Source organism: Mus caroli, chromosome 10 (genome assembly GCF_900094665.2).
Source record: "Mus caroli chromosome 10, CAROLI_EIJ_v1.1, whole genome shotgun sequence".
Taxonomy (NCBI): Eukaryota; Metazoa; Chordata; class Mammalia; order Rodentia; family Muridae; genus Mus; species Mus caroli.
In genome coordinates, this window is record NC_034579.1 from 21,142,573 (window position 1) to 21,148,695 (window position 6,123).

A 6,123-nucleotide genomic window follows, 5' to 3' on the forward strand; every position below is an offset into this window, starting at 1 on the left:
AGACAACAAAAGGAGATCAAAGGGATATAAATTGGAAAGGAAGAAGTCAAAATATCACAAATTGCAGATGATATGATCGTATACTTAAGTGACCCCAAAAATTCCACCAGAAAACTCTTAAAGCTGATAAACAACTTCAGCAAAGTGGCAGGATATAAAATTAACTCAAACAAATCAGTGGCCTTCCTCTACTCAAAGGATAAACAGGCTGAGAAAGAAATTAGGGAAATGGCACCCTTCACAATAGCCACAAATAATAATTACGTTCTTTAGTGTGACTCTAACCAAGCAAGTGAAAGATCTGTATGACAAGAACTTCAAGTCTCTGAAGAAAGAAATCAAAGATCTCAGAAGATGAAAAGATCTTCCATGCTCATGGATTGGCAGAATTAATATAGTAAAAAATGACCATCTTGCTAAAAGCAATCTACAGATTCAATGCAATTCCCATCAAAATTACAACTCAATTCTTCTTAGAGTTAGAAAGAGCAATTTGGAAATTCATTTCGAATAATAAAAAAACCCAGGGAAAACTATTTTCAACAATAATAGAACCTCTGGTGGAATCACCATCCCTGACCTCAAGCTGTATGTACTACAGAGCAATAGTGATAAAAACTGCATGGTACTGGTACAAGGACAGACAGGAAGATCAATGGAATAGAATTGAAAACCCAGAACTTAACCCACACACATATGGTCACAGATGAGCTAAACCCATCCGGTGGAAAAAAGACAGCATTTTTAACAAATGGTGCAGGTTCAACTGGAGGTCAGCATGTAGAAGAATGTGGATTGATCCATTCTTATCTCCTTGTACAAAGCTCAAGTCCAAGTGGATCAAGGACCTCCATATAAAACCAGATACACTAAAACTTATAGAGGAGAAAGTGGGGAAGAGCCTCAAACATGGGCACAGGGGAAATTTTCCTGAATAGAACACCACTTGTGCGGTAAGATGAAGAATCGACAAATGGGACTTCATAAAATTGCAAAGCTTCTCTAAGGCAAAGGATATGGTCAGTAAGTCAAAAAGGCAACCAACAGATTGGGGAAAGATCTTTACCAATCCTATACCTGCTAGAGGGCTAATATCCAATATATACAAAACAAAAACCAAAAACAAACAAACAAACAAAAAACTCAAGAAGTTAGAGTCTAGAGAACCTCAACTGAGGAATACCGAATGGCCAAAAAGCACCTAAAGAAATGTTCAACATTCTTAGTCATCAGGGAAATGAAAATCAAAACAACCCTGAGATTCTACCTCACACCAGTGAGAATGACTAAAATCAGAACCTCAGGTGACAGCAGATGTGGAGAAAGAGGAACACTCCTCCATTGCTGGTGGGGATGCAAGCTGGTACAATCCCTCTGGAAATCAGTTTGGTGGTTCCTCAGAAAATTGGACATAGTACTACCTGAGGACAGGAAGAATCACAATATCAACCAACCAGAACCCCCAGAGTTCCCAGGGACTAAGCCATCAACAAAGGAGTACACATGGCTCCAGCTGCATATGTAGGAGAGGATGGCTTTATCAGGCATGGGAGGAGAGGTCCTTGCTCCTATGAAGGCTCAATAGATGACCCAGTGTAGGGGAACTGAGGGCAGGGAGGTGGGAGTGGGTGGGTGGGTGGGTGTAGGAACACCCTCATAGAAGCAGGGGAAGGGAGGATGTGATAGGGTGTTTCCGGGAGGGAGGGATACCGGGAAAGGGGATAACATTTGAAATGTAAATAAAGAAAATATCCAATAATAATAATAAAAAGAACATGTATCAAGAGTTTAATTTAGCTGATTAATTAATGATATAATAGTAAGATGTTTAAAGTGGTCCAAAGAGCATTTGAGAAGCTAGGCATTAACAGATAATTTAGTAAATAAATGTTAGGATGCAATTACTGGGAGAGGAGCAAAATTGGTTAATGTCCAAAACGGCAGTGGACCACATCTTTTCAGATTATCAATATAGACACACACACACACACACCCTCGCATGCATACACGCACTCATGCACTCATGCATACACGCATGCGCACACAGACCTTTACTAACTCTCTACATAATAAGTATTTTCAGTGTCTTGACAAATCTGAAGAGGGTTCTTTGGAAAGTCCGTTGTATTGGATGGTGTTTTGCTAGGGAAAACACATTAAGGAGTGTTTTCTTGAAGTGGACATAGGTGAAAGGCTAAGACCATGTGATAAGGGATTCTTTGCTAACAACATGCATGTATTGGTCTGGCTTACATTGCATAGTTGAGCTGCATTTGTCAGTACTCCATAGAGAGAAACACCAAAAAACTTCTGGTAGTGTTCTGCGGTTTCTTACCCATTTTGCAGTCTCGGGCTGATTGGCAGAGTGATGTCAGCTGAAACAGATGACTGTGTTGAGGCAAGACCCATGGAGTGATGTTTGGAGGGTATAAAAAGGACTCCACAGATATGAGTGATGGAGACTGAGCTAGGCTTGCTTATAGAGAGAGCTAGCTGTGCAATGCTTGTTGGTCTCATGTGTCTTCGCTGATCTTCACTTGCTGAGAGAGGCACAAGGGAGAACTTCTCCTGTCATTCCTCCTGGTCCCTCCTTCCTACTTGAGCTGAGGCTGAGGCCTAGCTGTCTGTGCTAGGTCGTGCCACTGTTGCAGGGTCATCTTTGCTCTCCCACCTCTACTGAACTGGACCGCTGGTGTTAGCAGTGAAATGTTTGTGTGTCGTGGATCAAGCTGCCGCTACTAACCTGTGAATTGGAACTGAACTGCCAATTTCCAAAGTTATACCAATCTCTCCATCAACTTTTCTGCACCAACCGAGTTCTAAAATTGTCAAGGTCATAGAAAATTGATGTTGCAATGTCTTTGAAAGATGCCTGTCTGTCTCTTTTACCCATTTCTAAGACTGATATTTGTTCCAATGATGAATTAACCTGAACTTAAGACAGTGTCTACAGCAATCACTGTTGATCATCACCAATACCACCTTGCTGTATCTTGAGATCTTTATTTATTAATTAAAAGCCATTTGCTCATTGAAGGAATGGAGACAAAATGAGGGAGGGAGAAGTTGACCACTTCCCTGTTTGTGTTAGTTTTTTGCTTTCTTTTTGAGACAAGGTCTCATGCAGCCGAGCTTGGCTACCAAATTACTATGTAACAAAGAGTTGAACTCTTGAGGCCCCTGCCTTCCCTCCTGATTGCTGAGATTACTTCTATGCATTTGCCACTGTACCCAGTTTTGTGGTGCTAGGACCAAACCAAGGGCTTCATGTCTCACAAATGTTCTACCAATTGAGCCATGACCCTAGCCATTTTCTAATTCAGTCACGTGTGTTATTGGACGTTGGGAAAAGCAATCACAGACCAGAGGCCTTTCTTGCAGAGGGCAGAGAAATATTTTTGAAGAAATGCTTCCCTTCTCTTTGATTCTGGAACATTATGGGCTTGGAGGTGGGAGTCAATAACTTCCAGGGACAACATTTGAAAGATCTTCAGCACTTGAGCCAAGACTGGAGCGGGTGCACTGGTGAGCTGGAGGCGGTGGGAGCAGGGGAGGGGAAGACTGGGAGCAGGGCCTGAGGCAAGCAGGTGAGAAGACAGTGGAGGGAGGGTTGGGCCTGAGACCTGCAGGGTGAGCAGAGCGGGTGGAGGGGGATGGGGGAGGGGCGGGTCGTGGGCGGGGCCTGAGGCAAGCTGTTCCGCCTGAGGCAATGGAGTTGGGTGAGCCTCTTAGCCTTTTGTGAGCCTCAGAACAAAATGTATTTGAAAGGAGCTCAAAGGGGACTGCTGAGTAAGTTTTTCCAGAGCAGAAAATAAATGGAAATTAATTGTATGAGGCTCATTATTACCCACTTAGCACGTCCCTTTCACGTCCTTTCTTTAATGTTTTTGTCCAATTATGTTGTTTTAATAAATTTACAGCATATTACAACAATTCTCATGGCTTCTCTTGCAACCTTCAATCCCCCCAACTCCGTTTCCTCAAAAGGTCTTCGATTCTCCAGCTCTGGTTATTTTGCTGCAATAATTTCAAGAACCCTTGTGGGTTGGCAAATCTCCTTTGTGTTTCAAGGTCTTTCCAAGGGATTATGAGCTTAAAATTTGTGTTTTTCCAATTTTCATTATCAACATCAGTTGCAAGAAATAATCCTCAAGGAAGGTTGGCTAGAAGTTAACAGGCTACTTACCCCAACTGTTCTTTCCACACACTTTAGCAAAATAAACCACTAGGAATCTAATTAGAGTTTTGGACCTCCTCCCTAGAAGACAATGCACATTTGTTCCTATGTGCATCGTGTGGTCTAGTGCTCACTGAGACACAAGGTTGCATCGGTAGGTTGGCTGAAGTTATATAAAGAGCTGCTGTTTGGGTCTTGTTTGCTTAACCTTTTAATACAGAGAATTTCAAATACACCTAAGAATAAACAGAAGGTTCGGACAAGCTTCCATATGCAAAGAATCCAATCCCCTCTGGCACTGGTGTCCTGTCAGTTCTGTGTTCTTTCTAGCCCTTTTGAGTCTGTGCTTAAACCAAGTTCAATAAATAATCATGAATCTAATACACATGAGATGTGTGCATTTACATATGTGTATATACAAATAGATTCATATATACAGGCATATGTTATTAGACAGCTAGGCAGCTTTCACCAAATGTTACATAAGAATTATAACACTGGGGCTGGAAAGATGGCTCAGTGGTTAAGAGCACTGGCTGCTCTTCCAAAGGTCCTGAATTCAATTCTCAGCAATCAAATGGTGGCTCACAACCATCTGTAATGTAATCTGACGCCCTCTTCTGGTGTGTCTGAAGACAACTACAGTGTTCTCATATACATAAAATAAATAAATCAATAAAAAATAGTACACAAAGCTTTTAAAAAAAGAATTATAACATTGTAATCCCTTGATAGTCAAAGTAGCCCTAGAAAAACCCTTTTATTTTCTATCTCTTTTATGTTTGTTGATGATATTGCACACTCCAGATCATTCCACCCCTCCCAGGTTCTCTACTGGGGCCACCTACATGTCTAACCTACTTCTTTGGGACTATTCTATGAACTATTTGATATTTATTAGTGAAGCTTCCTACGGATAGTTTAAGTAACAGTTACAATTATTGCATTTCTTTGTCTTTATCTACTTACATGCATTTCTGGCACACTAGTTAATTTGGGGCTGGACTCTGTCCAGCTCCAGCAAGGTCAGCAGGGCTCTGGTAGGCCTGGCCCTTCACCCCATTCCCTCTGCCTTGCTACAGATTGTTAGATGACCTTCTTAAAGCTCCCACTTCCTCCTCCTGAGGCTGACTACCAAGGTCTAGCCATCAAAGTCTTGAAGTTCAGCCCTCTTTGGCTCACCTAAATAGCATGCACAATGAAACATCTCATCCTAACATGAGATTTCCCCCTTTACCGGGCCATCTTTGTCCTCCTTTGGGACCAATACCCCTTCCTCCTATCCCTTGCTCCCTTTGCCTTATCCCTCATCCTCTATCTCTGTCTTTGCCTCTTATCCCTACCCTTTTGTCCTTGTTGAGCAAAGAAATCTCCTTTGTGGGGGTCCTGAGCTGATACCAATCCCTTCCAATTCACATATGCCCTGTTACTTCACTGAGCTGTTGAGCTAGTTCCTGGACTTGCCTCAGAAGAGTGTCTTCTGTGTCATCTCTGAACAACTGTGTGGCGGGGTATAATGAGGTCATTCAAACATGCTGCTTCTTCCTTCCTCTCCTGTCTTCCCATAGCTCAGCCTCACTGCTCACATCATCGAGCAGAAATTTCAAAGTGCTCTTTTTTTTTCATTAGATGTTTTATTTACATTTCAAATGTTATCCCCTTTCCTGGTTTCTCCTCTGAAACCCTCCTATCCCCTACCCCTACCCACTGCTCACCAACCCTCTCATTCCTGCTCCCCTGCCCTGGCATTCCCCTACACTGGGGCATTGAGCCTTCACAGGGCCAAGGGCCTCTCCTCCCACTGATGTGCAACAAGGCCATCCTCTGCTACATATGCAGCTGGAGCTCTTTTATTTATTTATTATATGTAAGTACACTGTAGCTGTCTTCAGACACTCCAGAAGAGGGCGCCAGATCTCGTTACGGATGGTTGTGAGCCACCATGT